The sequence below is a fragment of the Halyomorpha halys genome, unplaced genomic scaffold (assembly GCF_000696795.3).
Source record: "Halyomorpha halys isolate HHAL.00 unplaced genomic scaffold, Hhal_1.1 Scaffold303.1, whole genome shotgun sequence".
Classification (NCBI taxonomy): Eukaryota; Metazoa; Arthropoda; class Insecta; order Hemiptera; family Pentatomidae; genus Halyomorpha; species Halyomorpha halys.
The window spans coordinates 127474-149667 of record NW_027115075.1 but is presented as its reverse complement, the minus strand read 5'-3'; the positions used below and the strand labels follow the sequence as shown (position 1 = coordinate 149667).

The following is a 22194-nucleotide window of genomic DNA, read 5'->3' as shown; positions in this document are numbered from 1 at the left end:
ATAACATATATGTGTAGGATGTTTCATATAAAATATTACCTTTCAAGTTTAATTGCTAGTTCTGAGGGACACCAATTAATTATTTTGTATTTTTAATTTGTGGCATCACATATTCTGTCAGGTCGTTTCAGTCAGTCTACAAAGAGAATCATAATAGTCTAAAATAGAAAACTAAGTTAAAACGCAACAAAAACCAAGAAAGTAAAAATTAGAGATAAGCTACTATGGCTTTGGCCAACGATACACCGACTATTTTGCTTGTATGAAATAATGAACTTAATTGACATTAGGTTAAATACAGAACGTGACGGGAATATAAATCCATCATACGAGATGTGGGAGTGGAAATTCTTTTCCAACTCAATCAGAACTTTTTATTATCAAATAAATGGCGAATATATCATTTCTATATCATATATCAGATTTCCTATGATGGATAAATAACCTCTTTGATATTGACAAAATTCTATCAGTAAATAAGTAAAAGTCAGAATGTGTTTGATAGTAAATGAAATTTACCTTAAATGAATCATATTTTCGGATTCCTCAAAGCAGCTTATCTGAAAACAAAACTGAAATAAGAAACAAAATCATTGAAGAAATAAAACAAATAGTATAAATATTAGTTTTTTTAGTTAACATTTGAAATAGTTTCTTTAATTTACTATCACTAGAAAAAAAATATATTCATCAAGAACACTTCCGTTATTGAGATATGATTTTTAAAAAGTATTTTTAAGAATACTTCGTTTTTTCACATGTCAGGTTGAAATAACTTACGGCTTATATTAGTTAATCAAGTAATAAATTTGAGAGGGGAAAAACGTAATAACACATAGTTGCATATTAGGAATAAAAGGTTAGGAGTAAAAAGGTTACAGTATATATTTCTGGATTTTTTGGAAAACACGGTTTTCTTGGAAATTTCTTTTAAAAACATATCTAGACGACGGGTTAAGAAAGAAAAGTTGGTGGAACTGAATTACATTTTTGATAAAATACTTCTTCCTCAATTCCTGACGTTTATTCCTGGAACACCTTGCATGGCTGCAGGTATCATACCTGGTATCAGGGCGTATCAGGTATATCATACCGCATAACAGTCAGTCAATCAAGTAAGATCTGATAAAATATAAAGTAAAACAGTAAATTCTACTTTAAGCAGCTGGTCGCTCATTGTCGCAAGTATGCTGTAACAATAAGGTCTGATTAATGTCGATTACATTATTTAAAACCCTTACCCATGCAATTACCCGCTTTAAGAGTGTCCCTGCCACTTTAATGGCAACAGAGTGTTTTATATGTTCTTTTATTGCGACTCGGAATTTACAAGGGGCATATATCTCGTGCAGGCTAAAAGGGGGCCGCTTTAATTGGTAGTCCTCTAGGTTCCCACTTACTAATGAGTAGCCCGTTGGAGAGAGGGGGGGGAGGCAGGTATTTTCTCCCATAGCGGACCCGTGATATGGAAATGCCGCAGGTGGCCCCTGTCAATGTAAATGTCAGCCGAGATCTAGCGCTCTCAGGCAGCGTAATGCCCTACACTGGAGAACACTAGCTCCTCTAATAAGCTGTTCTATTGTTAGCTCTCAGGTCACCCCTCATCTCTCAGAGTAGTCTCAATCTTCCTAGGAAGCCCTATGTTTTTTACTTTTTTTTTTTATATACATTACCGCGACTTCGTCAAGACCTTATTTACCTTATATACCTAATAGTTGAAATTATTAATAGTGATGAAATTATTAGAGGTGAAACATTATAGTCACTGATTTGTAAGATTTTGAATTCACTACAAAATGAAACTGACCTAATCTGAATCTGACGAATATCACCAACTACACGGCGATTATGTAATAATAATATTCTTTATTTTTCCTACGACTGATCACTTTAAAATAATATTACAGGTTTCATAATAAGGCTTTAGAGCCTTCGAGTAAAATACAAAATTTTCTAAATAATAATGAATATAAACAATCATAAGTATAATTATAATTATGAATTGGATAAGATAAAAAATAAACAACAATAATTAACAGAATGTGTAAAGTAAAAATAGAACAAATAAAACAAAACTATATAGTTTTATTTTATACCAAATCGGCCTGGTGGGCCTTACATGGTTGATTATAACCGTTATATTATATATATTTTTTTTAACAGTTGATTATGAGGGGGGATAGTCTCGTACAAAAGACACCCCTAATTATACTGTTATTATTAAAATAAGAAAAATAAAATAAATAGATAAGAATAATGCTCCGTAATAAAAGAGGAAAGTAAAATTAATTACAAAAAATAATGATATTGGTACACTTAAATTAAACTAACAATTGCCCTCTAATAGTAAAAAGAAACAAGTTAATTTGAAAAAGGGACGAGACTATAGAAAAATAAATAATAATGAATAGATAAAATGAGTAATAATAAAAAGTAAAATAGAGGTAGTGTGACTATTAATTAATTATATATTTATTAAAATTTATAACAGAATGTCCTTCAGCAGTCTGGGCTTCAGTCTTCGGGTTGAGGTTGGGTTTCCCAGGTTGTAGGTCACTGCTCCTTTAACTGTCGGCAACTGGGAGTGAAACTTCATGAACCGTTTTTTGATGCAATCCTCTAATGACTCCATATGTAATTCGTGGTGGAATTGGCTATTTCTTATAAACCAAGGGGCATTAACCGCGATTCTTAGGACTTTATTTTGAAAAGATGGTAGTTTTTCTTTTTCGTGAAGGATGCCGCTCCCCAGACTTCACAGCCGTACATCAGCAGTGGCCTAAGAATTGTTTTAAATATGAGAACAGTTGTTTCTGGTTTTAGTTTCGAATTTCTGTTTAGGATATAGCATTGCTAACCATGTTTGAGTTAGTTTGGTGTTGATATGGTGATTCCAGGTAATGTGGCGATCTAGGTGAATTCCCAGGTATCTTACTGTTTCACTGATAGGATTCCATTTCACATATTTACCTTTGAGGATTAGATCCGGTGGTTCTGGTGGGCGTCGGAGAGTAAACACTTTTGAGTTACATTTTTTAATGTTCAAGCTAATCATCCATTTAGTGAAATATTGTTCTAAATCATTAAGGTGACTTTGCAAAGTGGTTCTAGCTATTATTATGTCATCGTGTCGAGAGAACATAGCTTTATCGTCAGCGAACATAGCTATGGAGGTGTAAAACTATATATCATATCATAAATCATAAGCTGACCTTCATTGACATAAACTTCTAATAAAAAATGAAAAAAAAATCAAATACAAGCAAACTAACAATAATAAACAAAAAGATACAATAACTGTTAATATACATTTTTACAAGTTTGAACAAAAATAAAAAAAATATCAAATACAGAAAGTAAATAGATAAATAAACCAACATATAAGGTAATGAAAAAAAAAATTTTTAATAAAATTTTTTATTTCATTACCTTATTTTATATATAAATTTAAAAAAATTAGTCCTCTAACAAATATTAAACCTTAAGGATATAATTCCAACAAAATAAAATAAAGCTAACAATAATGAGTTATCAATGATTATATGAGTATGTATACAAATACAGGCATACCAACGTATGCCTACAACCGCTCCATCATTGACTTTTGACCATCGCATCTCAAAAACATCAATACTTTATTTATTGTGGTTTCCCATTAATAATTAATTATTAATGGCTAATTCAGCGTATTTAAAAACAACCTTATGTACCAATAAGGTTGGTTTTGGAAAAATTCAAACTCTTAATAATTTAAATAAAATTATTTATACAATTTCATATTATAGAAATAGTGTAAATATACAAAACAAAAATATTATCTAACAGCCGCACTAATATTATTTAAGAAACATATAGCTCGCGAACAATAAGAAATAGTCATTTGTTCCGATTATTAAACCGAACAGTTAAGCAAAAATGTTGACTTAATATTCTTTACCTTAGGAAAAACAACTATGTGGAATAATTTTTTTTTGTTTGAATAAATTGAATTTTAATCAATGTCATTTCTCTGTTGCAGGTAAATATCGATTGCTAATCATGTCGTAGAGTAAGACACACATTTTTGGTAAGTTATTAAATTATTTGAATAAGTAATCTCCTGCTATATTAACCATACCGAGTAAAACCACTTACTCTGAACGTGGAATAACACCGAAACGTCTTCGAGGATAAAGGACCCTTAACATGGCCAATATTATTGAGTCAATATCAAATTTCGTCAACGTATTGACTATCTGAATGTTATATTATAACAACAATGTTGACTAAATACATATATTACCAATGTTTAATAATATTCACCACGAGAGAGTGTTTATGATATTGGGTCCGAAAAAAAGAATTAGGACACTGAAGAATATTGCGATTTTGTGGAGCAAGCACACAATTAAAGCAATAAATAAAATGAATGTAAAGTTCTTGGATTTAAAAACTAACAAATCCCGAAAAATTTAATTAGCTGTAAACAAATTGAAAATATTCGATAATTAGTCGAAGAATTACATTAAAACTAAAATTACGAGTTATGCAGCGATTTGTCGTTTAGGCTAAGACTTTTTATTACTTCTTCAATAAAACGAAGCAAGACATCAAAAGATCTAAAGATTTAATAATCATTGGTGATAATGATTAACAAATTCATATAAAAGATGCCCAAAACAATTTATTTAATTGTTTCAAACAAAAAATCAAATTTAAAAAACAAAACAATAATTACACATAAGGAGTAAAAAAATATTAAGGTTCGTTCATCATGAGGTTAATATTACATGAAATAATCAGTTTCGGAGAACCAGTTTCATTTTAAATTTAAGCACATGGAAACCAAATAAATTTAAACCTTCTAAAAACCATATTTTTTAAACAATATTAATTTAAAAAATAAAGAGAATATTCAAATAATTTGTCACCACATAGATGCTTTCATTATTAGTTATCCTGTAAAAAATTTCAGGACATAAAATAGAAAATTAAAGAAACGTAAAACTTTATTTTTTTTATTTGTTTTTCATGTTAATACATAATTTTCCTGCAACTGGACCAAACCCCAGGAACCTTTTCTGAGATATAAGTGTCTCAAATAATCCATTCCAGCATGCAAGAGTGAAAGTCGAGTATTGCATACGATAAAATTGTTTAAGCATTATTTTAATACTAATAACCAACTTTGCTACAAATTTTGAATAATTTAGGCCATAATTATAATTTGGGTGAAATAAATCTAACGACTTAGTTTTCAAAATATAGGCATTCTAACGAATATATATTAATATATGTGTAAGCGAAATTATTAAATGGAATTTGATAGAATTAACATTAGATCTATTAAAATACTAAAATTAAAATCCTTAATAATTGTATAGAAATCAGATAAACAGTAGTGTTTTGCCGATTACAAGGAACTGACTACAGACAAAAATGTAACTGAATTTTTCCTTGATGTCTAAAACGTTTAGATTCTGAGGTCAATGTTTTTCATTCCTTCCATGGATGCAATACTTTCCTACTTACTACAGTGAGGAAACAAAAGTTAAATTTTGTTGTAATGGAATGTAATAAACAAAGTAGATAACATTGAATACGAAATAAATATTGATGATTCTAGTATAATAATTTTAAAATTTTATGGAGACTATACAACATTCCAGTAATAGGACAAATTTATTTGTACTGCGAGGCCCATTTCTGGGTACAGCAAATTTGAAGAAATATGCTCACCAACTTCATCATGCAATGCCAACAAGCAACAGTGAGAGTAATTAATATCATTTTGGGATTTTAGAATTTATAATTTAAAATAAAATAAAAATAAATCAAAAGAATGAATATAAAAGCTACTAAGAAAAAATACCTTTGTCAAAGAACTTTAAATTGAGCTAAATAAAGAAAAAGGAAGGAGGCATTCAAAGAAAAGGAAATAAATATAAAAGGAAGAATTTTAAAAGGCTTAATTATAATATTACGATTTAAGTACTCTGTCCTTAATAAACAACTGTTTAAATTACTTCGTCATCAGATACCCTTTGAAGGAGTTCTTTACTCTAAATAACTATAAAAAATCAGGCTGTATTTACTTTTGAAAGCGAAATAAACTTTAGCCCTTTGAGTGGTTTTCATAAGCCTATTTTGGTAAAGTTATAAGCATAAATATTTACAGATTCATAATTTAAAGAATTACAAATATAATATGATAAAACCCGTATAAAAATATAATATGAAAGTATTCCGAAAGAAAAAAAAACGAAATGATAACGAAGAAAAAATTTTATGAGCAGCAGAGTTTTGTCATATTTTCTCCTCTTTTTATCATTATTAATGAAAAAAAAAACATGTACCTGTGTATGTTTTTTTGCTTCATAACTTTATGATCGATTTTTTCGCGGGTATTTATTTTATCCATGAAAGCTTATAGGATTTTAAGGAGACGACTTATGGGACAGGGGATAAACTGGGAGGGAGGGCTATAGAGGAGTGAAAAAAAAATAGTGAAGGTGGGGTGAAATCAAGGGATCTTCTCTAATTTCACCTCTTCTTTATCTATCACAGCCTCGAGAAGCCTCTACCCTTTGAAGCCACTCCTCTCGATCGGTGCTTAACAGCTTTATTTGGTTGAAGGACTTCCTCATTTACCCCACATCTTCTGTACATATTGCAGATATGCTACTCTATTATGTCCACGTGTTCTTCCTCCTATGAGCCGATCTCGCAATATCTTTGTAGTATCCATGTCCATGATCATGCAGCAGACAAACCACTTGAGCTGGCGCATTCCAGAGTGGTTTTGAGCTCGAGGATCTACAACTCTCATTTCTAAAGGGATTCCTCTTGGTTTTACTAATAGATCGACATAGAAACCTCATTTCTATGGTATGCCCTTCCAATAGGGGCCACTGTAGATGAATGTAGGCTGTACACATGCACCTTGGTCTTCTAATTTACTTCGAGATGACCGATGATACTATTAACACTCTGGTAATAGATTGATTTTCACTTTAGATATTATATTCGAGATTGCATCATTTATTTTCCCCGAGCTTGTTACTGCCCCTAATTAGGTGTATTTCTTCACTAACTCAAGTACCTCGCTGTTGCTGGTCAGTTAGACATCTTCCCATTCTCTCTTCATAACCAGCAATGTACTCTTGGAGGTGTTGGTTTTCATCTCTTTCCAGAGCAACTTTACTCTGTTCGCAAGAGCTTGTTGCAATTTTGCTTAATGAGTCAGGTATTAAGACTATGTCATCCGCGAATACTGTTGTCCAAACAGTTTAGCGCTTGCAGAAATAAAAAAAAATTAAATGAAGGGGGCTTAAACTATCTCCCTGTCTAACTGTTCTTACAACCGTAAAAGGTTTCGATTCCATTCCACTCATTCTTACCACTGCTTTGGATCCTTGATAGGCTGACTTTAAAGCCGCTCTCCAATCTCCAAGTCGCCACTCTACTAAGACATGTACATTCCATATTTCTTCAAAATCGAATTCTGACTTCAGATTCAGGAATCCCGGATAAACATTTTTATCTCTGTTCCAAGTTTTTTCAATGATCTTTTAAGGACAAAAATATGATCCTGCATCAGCTGGCCTAGGCGAAAACCAGTTCACCTTCTAACTGCCCAACTACGAGTACAACCTGCAGGAGTCTCTATCCTAAAATAGAGGTGTTGCAAACGGACTCCAAATTCTAAAGGATTTTCCCTTTCGCTTAACAACCCGGTTCTAACTGACGCGACAATAATATCTGTAGTTCTTTCAGCTACCTTTTTTTTTTAATCGGGAGGATTATACTGTATTCCCTGTACCTGGTCATTGTCTTATATTGTCAATGTTGTAATTGTCTTTTTTCAAATACTTCCAGAAACAGCCTTTAAGAAGTTTTTGGTAACCATACTTTAAATATTCTGGTGTAATACCATACCTTTCAGACGCCTTTCCAATTCTTAGGCTCTGAAGTTCGTCTTAAATCTCCTCTTCATTCATTAGCTCCAACTCAATTCACAAATTTTTACTGAAATTAATCCCCACTGTTATTGCGTTGCTCTGTTCAAAAAACAACAATAATTATTTAATTTCAGTTCATTTGATCGAAAGAGCAAAGGTCCTCGGAAGTACCAAATATACATATAATTGGGGAAATGTCTGGCGGACGGGCGTGATTCTGAACAAATCACCTTCATGCACAACTGTTGGTCTAGTAGCAGTACTTCCTTACAAAGAACTGTACCCCTGAGCCTTCATGGATTGTATTATTTATTTGATATAAATAAACATTTCATAATCCATTAAACACTGTTTTGGAGATTAACGGTTTATTTATTTATATAAAGGGATCTTATAAACGCAAACCACATTTTGGATATGGCATATTAATCTCTTATTTTCGACTAAACGAAATTTAAAATATCCATATTACATTAATGTTATTGTATTGAGTAAAGATAAATATCGCTGCTTTGCTTTGATAGAAGTAAATCTTACGAAAAACAGTTGTTTTTTTTTAATTAAAAAATTAATATTTTTTAGGAAATTTGCTAATGTAATAAAGAGAAAAATTGACAAAAATGTAGTTACGATAAATAATTTTTTAAATGCTTAAACTGAGTAAAGGAAGGTTACAAGCAAGGTTGCGATAAAAGTGTATTAATAGTTTTGAAGAAAAATAATTTTGACTGTGGTTTTTAATGGATAATTGACTTATTAGGTAATTAAACATATGTGGGATATACTTATTAACAAAAAATAATTTTACCTAATGTTTTTAATGTTTTCATAGATATAAATGTTTTGACCTGGGCAGAATAGCCTGTATGAAGTTTTTAGAGTGGTTAAATTATATGTTTTCATAGTGAATTCAGGTAAGGTAAATTATAAATAATAATGTTAAGTATTTAAATTGTTTGTAGGATCATACATATAATGGAAACTTTTTGTAGTAGATTATCCCTGAAGATGGCCGAATTGGCCGAAACGTTGGACGTGTAAAGGAAATAAAAGTTTTGAGACTATAATTGGATAGTGTTTTGAATTAATTAATAAAGAAGTTTTTGACGTATTCATTCCTTAGATTGTATCAGTTTGTGACAGCCCTACTTTCTCTGGAATAGTTTGTAGGACGACCATCGTAAAGAAAATATCCCTAACCTACAATACTATCTTTAATGCATGTCTAATTCACAATAAAATGAATATATTTTTATTTGTCAGATGTGCCTCTATTAAACAAAAACAGCGATATATAAAAAAACTGCGGATCGAATCTCGCTCTTCTTCTGCATTTATTTAATTTTTTGATATTAAACTTCTATGTCTTGAAAAGTTAATATATTTTTCTATCTTTCATTGTTATTGTCTGAATAGACTTCTTGCCCGTTCGTTTATGCTCACTATGCCTCGGGTTATGAAATCCTATTTGCTAAACGTGGAACCCCATGGAATGCAATATATTTCATCTTTTGCCGCAGCCTCAGATCCTTCATATGATGTCTCATTGCCCCAGATTCTTGGTGGGCTTTAACATATTTTAATAAAATCCTTGTTCCCACAGCAAAAGATTAACAAACGCCGACTTAAACTCTTTAACAAGCACAAATTTACTCGAATACTTGGGTTCTTAAAATAGCCTGTAGTATAATTTTTGATTCTGATATAGAAATATAATTTGGTTCGGTAGTTGGATCAATAAGGGTTTATTATGTGATATATACTAAGATATCTGTTAAACCAAAAAAAATGGTTTTATTTCAAAATAGTCAAAACTGGTAGTGTTGTCACAGAGTAATCGCTGTCTATGGTAAGATCTACATAATACGTCAATTACAAAATAAAACAAAGCAGAGATATATCGCTCTGGTAGAACTGAATGGGGTTAGGGATTTGGGATAAAATATTTTTCTTATAGGCTTTTTAGATAATCAATAGTGTTATACAAGCACAGATCCCCCAAACCCAGTGACCCGAGCTTCCAGAGGCCCGATGAGACTTGGCGAAAAGAATATACAATAGGTCCAGTCAAAATGTTTGATGAACAAACAATAATAAAGCATTATTGACATCATATCTGACAAAATTTGGCCTACAATGTACAATGGCAAATAGGTTGTGAGGAACAAGGAAAGAAATTGTGAAGAACAAACAATAAAATTATTAAAAAATAAAAGGGAACATGAAGAATACAAAAATCTTAATGTACAAAAGAAAGAAAAAAATAGTTATTAAATTATAATTAATTGCAAAAAAAACACTTGGCATGATTTTTAGAGTTTTAGGTATAAAATGGTGATGAAATAATGCTACTTAAAATATAACTAACTAAAAATACAATCTATAAAAATTCTTTAACCCGAATTAAGAAACATTTTAAAAAAATTTCGATAAATTACAGATAATACAATATTGTAATATTTTATAATAAATACAGATTACTATTTTATAATTTATAAATGAAAGAATGATATAAACTTGTATAAATATTTTTCTCTCTGCGAAATGAAAGCTGAGAATAGGAATATTCCGTCTGATATAGGAATCATAACCGGAAGAAGAAACCCCTTGTCCTAGCGATATCATAACCACACATATTAACTTACGGCGAACACCAAAGGAGCAAGATTTATGTTCTAACTTACCGTTATTTAGAAAATTAAAGGCTAATCAAAAGTCTCCGAAAACTGCGAAAACTTCAATTCTTTTTGATCTGATGTTGATAATTAGAGCTCCCCACAAAGTAAATACGCAATCGCGGCACCCTCTACCTTCTACGAAAATCCGTTTACTTATTATTGGTTTTATAAATAATTCTAAAAATACTACATCTCCCAAAATTTTAAAATATTTTTTTAAGGATGGTTAAATGTTCTAAGGTACATTTAAAAAAATAAAAATATCACAACAATATTAGTAAAGAATTTAATAGTCTTTGAGATAAAGCAATTTGTCTGAGTGGCCATATCACATATTTGTTGTTTTTTGTTTAACGATAAATACTTTATTTAAATAATAAACTACCCTGTAATATTTTTCAGCATTTTGTTTTATTTATTTTTATATTTTTTAAATGAATATTTGATAGTTAAACATAGTGCAATTAGAGTAAGTAGGTCTTAAAGTAGAAAAAAAAGACTTACATAAAAAAACTAAAAGCTTTTAACTTAATCATTCCAGAAAATAGGGCATATAAAAGCATTAAGGTAATCCAGTGAAGATTCCATCCTTCAAGCGTCGTGCAACTGACAGTTGTCTCTTTCTTCTTGGACAGACAATTTAGAAGATGATAGCAGACATCAGGAGGTGCTATTAATATAGGAAGTACATGTTAGGTGATATTTAGGTTCCTCGGGAGGACACTGGCCGCAGGAAAGGAGGACCTGTAATAACCAAAGCCATTTTTCTCCCCCTCTCGCCCACCCCCCACCCCGACCTTTTCTCCCTCATCCTCTCTCGGGAATCCTGCTACAGAAAAAAGGAACAGTGGGATCATCATCCTTTAGCCTACTTAGAGCCTCGGAGGGCATCAATTCCTATCAGGACGAGAGGACATCACACAGGCACACTTTATCCTTCCCTGATGGATAGTGCCCGATTACTTAGCCCTCCACACGCCCTATAAGAAGGGCTACCGTCGGGCTTTTATCCTGATAAATCCTCAAAAAGATTTAATTATCTTGTCCCAACTTGACATTTTCCTAAATTAAATTGTACTAGCCTTATATTTAAATATTTATAGAATTTATGAGCGTATTTTTTTACTTTTTAGGTTATTCTTGATGTGTAGTAGAAATTCAAAGAATCAAATATTTAAATTAATTATAAATTAAAATTATAATAGTTTAAGTTTAAACTACGTTTTTAAAATTAAGTTTTTGGTTATATTAGAATAAAAACAATTTATTTCTCTCACTATCAAAAGGTTTTTTCTTTATAGCAGGTATTTTTTGAAATATAAACCTTCATATGATTTTTTAATTTCAATTAACACTTTTTTTTTTCTTTTTTTTAAATATCTAAACAATTTATCATTTTCAACAATTAAAAAAACATGAACAATAGAAAAATATATGTCTGTCGAAGCCTGGGTGCAATTTTAACTAAAACTTATATAAGAAAATAAAATACAATATTTATGTTTAAAGTTATAACACTTTAAACCCATTTAACAGATTAACCCTTCCTATCAACGCTTTTGGGTCCCCCCCCCATCATGCAAATTCTTTAGAATAACTTTTTATTTTGTTTCTTAATACTTACATGTAAGTATATTTTGTCTATAGTTAGAATTTCAAACTGTTGCAAAACATGAATTATAAACTGAACTGTTGAAATGAAATTATTGAAAATCTGAATCTCAAATTCAATAAATATCCCCAAAAGATTCATAGATCATTGCGATTCAATTAAAGGGACATTACGTAAGTTAATTATAAACGTTTTGGAGATAAAGGATCCTAATCCTGTTCTGTTATGTTTAAAAAAAGGAATATTTTAATATAATTTTCAAGGAAAATCTAAATTAACTGATAAAATTCTAATTATTTTTGTTTCTATTAATGTGAAAATTGATAATAAATTAAATTGAGAATTATATTAATTCATACTACGTATTTCGTGAAATCAATATTTTTTTTTTAAATAATAAATTCTGTACCGCTACAACTCATAAACGGTGAGGGATGCAGTACTTTGTAAGAAAGTATTGTTACTAGACTAATGGTTGTGCAAGGAGGTTATTTGGTCACAATCACGAGATTTTTACCGTATTCAGAGTACTCACTTTATCTGTGAGTCAGGATGGGCCCCAGAGGGGTACTGAACCCACGAAATCGACCCACAGTTTCGAACCAGGGTCCTTGGAGTTTGTAGTACAATAAAATCACTAATTTTTTTTTTAATTTTCTAATGACAATGTGGTCTTTCTCCACCATCAGAATTAGTTGAGATAACTTATCTCTATTGTTTCTTTGTTTCTTGTCATCCGTATTCTTAGTAATAATAGCTCAAGCTCTATGATAATGGAAGAATAAATTAATTTTTTATCTTATGAAAGATGAAAAATATATTACATGAAAAAGATTTTCAATTGATTTTTTTATATTTAGAGTATATCAATTATCTTCAATTTGTCTTGAAAATCAAATTAAAAAATTTGTTATTTCAGCGAAAAAATGGTATGTGGATTTCATATCTCCAAACCAATTGTAACTAGGATGTTCCTTTAGTTGAATCACAATAATCCATGATTGTTTTAGGGGTGTATTTTATATTAAGAGTGCAGATACAATTAAGAAAAGACGAACATAAATCTGCTATTAAATTAAAAAAAATAAAAATAAATTAATAAAATTCAATTCTAGAACTATGAACCTATTGGTAGAATACTTCTAAATATTATTCAGCTGTAATAATCAAATTCGTGAACAAATTGGGTCTGTCATACCAAACCCAGGTAAAACTATATTATTTTTTTCCACTAAAATACTGCCCAACATGAGTTTTATGTATAGCTAAAAGGACCTGTTTAAAAAAAGTAAGCATTTTCCTGTTTAAAAGAAAAACAAATACATCGATTCACTTTTGAAAATCATCTTGGATAGCCCTAGGCATCTGAAGCATAAGTCTTGAAAATCAAATTAAAAAATTGGTTTTTTTTTAAACGAAAAAATGGGATGTGGATTTCATATCTCCAAACAAATTGTAACTAGGATGTTCCTTTAATTGAATCACAATAGTCCATGATTGTTTTAGGGGTGTATTTTAGATTTAAATTTTCAGTAAGTTGATTTCAATAGTTTAGTTTCCAATGAATGTTTTGTAACAGTATAAAACTCTAACTATTGACAAAATATAATTTACATGGGAATATTAAGAAAGAAAGAAAAAAAAAAAACTTCTAATGAATACTGATGTTGAAGGATAATCTAGGAAATGTCTTTAACATAATTATAATGTAAAAAAAAACATAATTAAATATCTAAATCATGCAAATTATATACATAAAACCTTTACTATTGATTAAAAATCAGACTCTTCTATAGGCAATATACCCAAGTGACAAACCTCCAGGAAAATAAGTCTGACTCGAGAGCCCTCGACCTGGGCTTAGCATTCTTATACAGGGGAAACTACAGTCAAATAAAATGCGGAGACGTCAGTGATACCTCTTTAGAGGTACCTGGGCTGTTATTAAACCCTGCCCCTAGCCAAGATATTGGTAGGAAGCTCATATCTTCCAAGGCTCGGCGAGTAAGCACACACTAAGCGTCCCGGCACTTACTCCTTCCTCGAGTAATTTACACCCGGCCAACGTAGAACCGACCTTGTATCTCTTACAGCAGTATTACCAAGAGTATCCCCAGAAGTGTAATTTAGAATTTTTTCTGTGAGCTCGACTTTAAATGAAAATTCCTAAGTAACTTTTCAGAAAATCTTAATTAGAGGTATTGATGAAAATATTAAATAATCCCTTTCAAATCATGCAACCAATGTTTTCATATGATTTAACTTTTCTAACCTCTAATACTCCCATTACAAAATATAACGACAAAATAATACGTGGTAACTGAAAATTCCGACAATTTCCGAACACTTTTTCAAAAATGGCTTTATATCACGTAATGTATGACCTCGTAAAACAAAAACCAATTCCTGGGCTGAACTTTTTTTCCCTTAAAATTAGTTTTCTTTCATTTCAATATAAAAATAATATGAAGTATTCTGTCATTTATTTCTTGATTTTATTTAAATAAGCTCATATCGAAGCATATCCTGCAGTTTACTGGAAAAATTGTAGAAGAACACAACACAAATATGAAAGAAAAAAATTAAATATAAATTTAATAAATAATTGATTATTAATTACTAAATAAAAGTTATAAATATTAAATTAATTTAATAAATTAAAACCAGGAGCTGAGCCGACTGGTCCGAAGGTCTGAATTGTAGACCGAAAGGCTGATCTTGCGGGTTTGGGTTTGGACGGCGTTTAGTTAACAAAGCAGCGAAACAATTTAGAAAGCTAATCTAACCATTTTTTCATTTATTTTTAATAGTATCCCTGGTTGAAAGTGGACTGATTCAGTAATCTATAATTTTGTGTTAACTTCGATAAGTTTATTCCAAGTAAGTTAACGTTCTAGGTCCGAAAATATTAACATTAATATTAAATGGAAAGAGTGTAGATACAATTAAGAAAAAATGGACATAAATCTGCTATTAAATAAAAAAAAAAATAAATAAATTAATAAAATTCAATTCTAGAACTATGAACCTATTGGTAGAATACTTCTAAATATTATTCAGCTGTAATAATCAAATTCGTGAACGAATCGGGTCTGTCACAACAAACCCAGGTAAAACTATTATTTTTTCCCCACTAAAATACTGTCCAACATGAGTTTGATAGGTAAACTAAAAGGGCCTGTTTAAAAAAAGTAAGACTTTTCCTTATTAAAAGAAAAACAAATATATCGATTCCCTTTTGAAAATCATTTTGGATAGCCCTAGGCATCTGATTTTCCATTCAGACCAAGTTAGAATTCAGGACATTCTCACGATTTTTTTTTTAATTAAATCGTTGTATTTAAACAAAAATGTAAACGTTTATAATGCATCATTTTTTTTTTTAATCTTTTACTAAAGTTTTTTTTTTAATCAATTTATTTGATATATAAAAAAACATTGAAAAGGAGCTGAGTTTAAAAAGAATATTTTTTTCAGGTATTTCAATTAATTTGAAGAAATAGTTGAAGTTAAACCAACCAGGTACAATGCAAAATCTGAAAACGTGATAGTGATCTAATCTTTGCTCAAACAAATCATTTATCAAAATCCTAGTTGCTCAGAAAAAAAAATGATTTCTAGGAAATTAACATTATTAAGTTGTTTTAATTTCAGTATTTTGTGAAAATCATAAAATTTAACTCAAGGTTGTGGCATAACAAAGCTAGGTAATTCCATGCAAAAATTAATCGTTTTTCTTTTTTTTTAAACTAATTATGCATATGATAAAGATGAGGATGACAGGCAGGTTATATATAACAAAATAAATCAACTAATTGCGTAAAACACATAAATAATAAATTTTTAAAAATATTTATCGTTCCTTAAATTTTACTTAATTAACAAATACTTAATATAAGACTGTAAAAATCACTAAAATACACAATTCAATATGTATTCATTAAAAACTTGTACGATAACTTTGTATAAATAATAATCTCCGTTGCTGTCAACCCTACTTCACCCCCCCCCCCTTCCCTTGGAATGAGATTTACAACAAAGATGTCCCAGACAGGCTAGTCCCTCTGAAATCTCACTTAATACAGGCTTCTATTAACTTTTTTTTCACTTCCACTGTCTAAGTGGAAAAAAACAAAAACCATTAAGGTGACATGACATTTTCATTAGCAGAAGTAACACTGTAATTAAGTAGTGAGTTAAAATGGACGAATTTTATAAAAAGGCATTCTAAAAAAATAAAAAGCCATTATAAATAACCAAAATATGAAGGCAATTAAAAAAATAATTATCTCTTTAGAATAATAACCCTATTATCAGCTATTTTTTAAATATGTTTAATTTTTATCTTAGGTGAATTTTTTTTTATCATTTTTATCTTACATTAGAATAATGTGGTGAATCTGTAGGGGTATTCATGATCTTTAGTTTAACATGATAAAGCGTGTTAAATGGATAAACTCATGTTAAGTGGAAAAATTTTTCCATCTTTTATTTATCATGTTAAACCGATATAACATAAAATGGAGAATGACGTCACACAACATACCAGACGAGTTCATCACCGCTTTGTTTGTTGTGGAGTTAGGTTACTTGCTCCTAGTTTGTGTTTTGATTGTGTTAGTATTATTTTGATGTTTTATAACTAATAAAGCAATGGATGACAATAATAATAATGTAATGACAGTTGTCAATTTGCTCATCTTCATTCCCTTCCTCAAAAGTTAGAAGATCAACTAGGCACTTAGTAGCCAAACTTTCACACAACTTCCACTTTTCACTTAATTTAGGTATATTGTAATAAATTACTTTAATCAAAACTTAAAAGTAAACGATAACATGGAGTTTTGGAAGGAAAGGTTATAAAACAAGTTGCTCAGAAAATCCGCAAGGATCTGAAATGCATTAAACATAAAAAATAGGGCTGCTCACAATCCTATAATTGTAACATTTAACATGGTAAAATATTTTGCATTTGACACATCATGAATACCCCTTATGTAACATATTCATGGAAAAACTATAACCTATTAAAAAGAATTTCACTTTGCACTCAGCTAAACACCTACTACATTGTTTCCCTGTTATGTGATGATAACGGGCGTAGATAGTTTTAAAATATTCTCATAACGAGGATATCGTGAAATAAATGAATTTCAAGACACTAATGAATATGATTTTGGAATTCAACAAAAAATAAATGTAAAAAAAAGTTTAGATTAAAAATAATCAAGAATATAATTCTTCTAAGGATAAATTTGAAGCAAAAAAAAAAAAAGAGAAAAGTTTCACCTAGTATTTTTTTTTAAATGGATGGAAAAAAATTAAAAATGTTATTCATAAAAAATATTTTAATAAGTGTATAAGCTCGTATTTGTATGATCCTTATAGATATTGCAAAAGAATCTGACATGTACATCCCAAAGTCTCTTATGTTTAAATTAATAAACATAATATCCATAGATAATATTATTCATCCTGTTATTTTTATTCAATGGATCTATCTTGGTTTCAGTCAACAAATAATGTATCGTTCTCCATTTATCATAGCATTGCAGATCTCCCCCTTAAGAATCCTACTTAAGCCTAATACTATATAATCTATTCCCAAAAATAAAACCCAAACTATCAGCTAAAAACAAATAGATCCTGTATAAATCAGTCTCAAGACAATCATAACATACGCCTTTTCGCTATTTTAAAAAAGGTACTTCAAATCTAATGCCTTAAAAAGTTAAAACCATCTATATTACACTAGAATGAGATGTATGAAATGAAATTAAATTTAAAAAAATAATTTTCTTCTGGGACATATGCCCCCTAAGAATAAATACATGGTTCATACACTATGATTTTAGTCTGGCAAGCTTTTACAAGTTTCAGTAAGTAAAATGAAATTACATTGGGATATTGGCTTAACTACAGTTTTCATATTACTCAATATATGCATACTCATTTTGCCTTTGTTTTGCCTGCATAAATCAGTCTCAAGACTATCATAATATACGCCTTTTCGCTAATTTAACTAAATTAAAAAAACAAGGTATTCCAAATCAAATGCCTTATAAAGCTAAAACCATCTATATTACAGTTGAATTATATGAAATCATAGATCAGGTAACCCATAATTTCTTTCAATCTTTCCTTCATTCTTTAAACCCATTTATAAAATACTTATTTATACAAAAAATCAAAATCAAAACGACATAAACATAAACGAACCTAACAAATACTACTTTTAAAGATCATCAATTGTAATTTATCTTACCTGTACTTTATGAATTTAAATAGTTCTGTTTTTTTTTCTCTATCTATTTTTATCAATATGTAATACCTAGTACAAATATGCTACAAATGAAAGAAAAAGACAGAGAAGAAAAAATGTATTTTAAAAGGTTTTATGAGTAACCAACGTAATATTTATTGTGCATTGCTTCTAATTTTACTAAAAAAATATTATATTTAAAAAAAGTTAGAAAGAAATTTAAACCTTTAAATAATGCATAAAAATCACGAAAAAAAATGGTGGAGAAGGGGAAAAAACGAATCAATTAAAACACAAATGATAATTATTGTTTAGAAAATTTTATTATTTAATTAATTACTAAATTCAATTATAAAGACACTTTCGAAGTTAAGAGATTCCTGATCAATATGATCTTAATAGTGGAATCTGATAAGCTGTCACACAGCTGACGTATGACGACGAAGTTATCTAACTTTGGATATCACGGGATAAATATTCAACAGATCTATAGGATCGTATCCCGATGCAGAAGACGTCAGTCTTCCGGGGTAAATGTCATCTTCAGCCAATGTATTGAGCAACCGGAATCGGACAACTTGAGGATTTATTCAGGATAACCGGCGAACCAGAGTGTGGTCGCATAACTTATATAATATATACTGAAGGATTCATTTAAAATATTTTAATACTGAATTGTATGTATAAATTTGCAATAGAATGAGGGGAATTTTTTTTCGGAAAGCTATTTGAGGTATGTAAATGGCTTTGTTTTATTGCAATTATTATTAATCTAAAAGTTTCCTTTCTGATTCAATAAATTGTACTAACAATAATAATAGTAAAAAAAAAAAGTTTGAGTACGTACAGAAACAAAGAGTTTATTTTTATTTTAATAATCCAACCCTTAAAACTCGGAATGAGTATCATTATAATATTCATTAAGCTGTGAAAGGGGCAAGAAGCGGGAAGTTCCCAACAGAAATAGCAGTAAGAGAAATTTCGTCGCCTGTTTCCCAACTGCTAGTGAAGAATGAAACGAGCATTAATCAGTCTCAAAGCACTATTTAAAAGACCATTAAACCCAAAGGGCCATTATTTAACTCCAATTATTCCGAGACCGGGGAGAACTTTCACAATTGAATAATATTTCAAACAAATCCGATTCGACGACATATTTTCAGGAAACACTCAGAGAACTCAATGCTACATTGAAGAAGGAAAGCGTTCCTACTTGAGGCTTTGAAAATTAAATTTCAACTAAAAATAAACAATTTCATAAATAAATTGAATAATCATTCAATATAATCAAGAAAGTATGATTGCAAACTAATAAAATCTATAAGCACAGAATCGAAACATTTTATACGGCTAAATATTTTCATGATGATAATAATAATGAATAAATTCTTAGTATATTGTTTGGTTTATAGAACCAAAAAAAAAGTTATTACGGTATACGATGATAAAATTTTATAAATATGTGTATACTACAATATTCTACTAACTACACAAGAGTGCTATCAATGGGTTGTTTCTCTGCTGTTTTTTTTTCCTCATTATCTATCCTTTCCCTCTTTTCCCCTTTCATAATTTGGCTTCAACCAAATGTGTCTTTAACAGAATAATGAATAAAATAGTGATAGAGATATGAGAAAATATATGAAAGTTATTTAAGTAGCCGTGTTAGAACATATAATTTTCACTTCTTTTCTTGTTATCAGTTTGCCCTTTACATCACTTATTGTTTTTTTGTAATGATTATTAATCTAAAAGTTTGTTTTCTGACTAAATAAAATGTATTAACAACAATAATAATACAAAAAAAAAACAGTTTGAGAACGTACAGAAACAAAGAGTTTATTTTTATTTTAATAATTTAACCTTTAAAACTCAGAAAGAGTTTCATTATATACGAACATAAAATTTCCAGATTTGAATAATTTGGTTTAACGAAAAATAACAAAGCCGTGTACCAAGGAATGGAGATCAAGCGCTGTTGGATATTCCCGATTTTCCAATATCTTAGGCAGTCCCGTTTTCTCCTTTAGTTAATCATCAAATTCTTTCTTAGCCCATATTTATCCATTTCATATGACTACTGACAATAGGTAGGTTCATCATTTTAAATTTAAAAACTCAAAGATACTTTAGAGGTTTTTTTTTTAATTCAACATTAAATTCATGACTGCACAAGTAACTTAAGAGCCACCCTCGTGTGAGTATATATATATATTTACATTATGCAACCAAAAAATTAAAAGTTCAGCCATTTGAATCGTAATATATAAAATTACTACATTGTTAATAAACAAACGATTAAGAAAAATTTATCTCTAAGATCTAAAACTATCGAACTAAGGAAAATAATTGACAAAGATATCTCCTTTATTATTTTTTAACAAGAAATTTAAAAAAAAAAAAAAAAAAAAAAAGAGTTTTACATAGAATTTTCATACCACATGATTTTTTTTAGTTTCAGACTCTTTAAGAAAAGAAAAATTTCAGAAAAGAAAAACTTTTATCATACAAAATAACAAATTGCCACAATCAAAAGTTGTAGTTCTATAAGAAACAGGCCAAGAGGAACAAATACCTTGGAACAAAAAAAAAAAGAAAAGAAAACCAACGAACGGAGTTGATTGAGTACAGAAGGGCTAAGGAAAGAGAGGAATTAAACTGAACAGTAAAGACAGAGTAAATAAGTCTATTCGTATTGTGGTAGGTGTGTGCACGTCAGGCTGAGAAACGCCTTAATAGATCTTCCACCTCGAGGAACCTTCTAATCTCACCAACCCCTTCAACTTACACGCCTAAACTTCCCTTTTGATAATTTTCTTGAATTAACGGGAATAACTAGATATTCGAAAAGTAATAAGTATTAATAAAATATTACACCTAAATTATAATAATAGATATAACAATTAGATAGTAATTGTAATATCTATCTTAATCCTTAAATCTAAAGGATTTAAGGAAATACTGCTCCAAATGGAAAACCTTATACAGATTATCCAGAACAGAAGAAACTGTCCTCTATCAGTATAAAACTGGACAATGTGAATTCTCACATTTGTTCTTACTTATTAAGAGGAGCTCCAATATGTGAGTTGTAATGCTCAAAGAAGTCTAAAAATTTCATAAAGTACTTTTGCACAACCGTAGCTACAATTGAACCTCACTTAACCGTACTAGTTGGAACCGATACATTACCGGTTAATGTGGAATCTATGAAAGAAACTCAAATATCAATTTAATTAATTCATATTTAAAGTTAAATTATAATGTAATATAACATTTAGGTGATTATAAACATATATATATATATATATATGATATAATACAAAGATAATACAAAAGATCATCATTAATATTATTTTACTGTTTTGGAAAACAAAATCCATTTATCATGTAAAAATCAGGTATCAAAACTGTGTAAAAAAATAGTTATAATTTAAAAATGGATTTTTCATAAAACAGAAGACATCATCCCTTTTCCTATATAAATTCAACATATTTCTTTCTTAAGCAACTTATTCAAATGCATTTTAAATGCAATAAAAGAGATCTATTCCACCTATTCTCATTACTTTCTGATATCGAGATTTGCCAGGAACGCCACTTCTTATCATGTACATGATGAGGTAAATTTATTAGGCCAATTAAAAATTGTTTTTAAAACAAAAAGTCTTTAAATAAATACTTTAATTGAATAGAAACATT

General features: G+C 29.6%; 1 protein-coding gene and 1 long non-coding RNA gene across 6 annotated transcripts in view; one reads left to right on the top strand and one right to left on the bottom strand.

Moving 5' to 3' along the window:
• The window catches only part of Nplp1 (Neuropeptide-like precursor 1), a 348625-nt gene that overhangs the window by 246980 nt on the left and 79451 nt on the right, over positions 1-22194 (top strand). The gene's annotated exons all lie outside the window — the stretch shown is intronic.
• LOC136796954 (uncharacterized) overlaps positions 1-22194 on the bottom strand; it is a 326124-nt gene that overhangs the window by 230888 nt on the left and 73042 nt on the right. For both annotated transcript variants that reach the window (XR_010844743.1, XR_010844742.1), the window contains exon 2: positions 520-560. This is a non-coding gene — a long non-coding RNA (uncharacterized lncRNA). The remainder of the gene's footprint in view (positions 1-519; positions 561-22194) is intronic.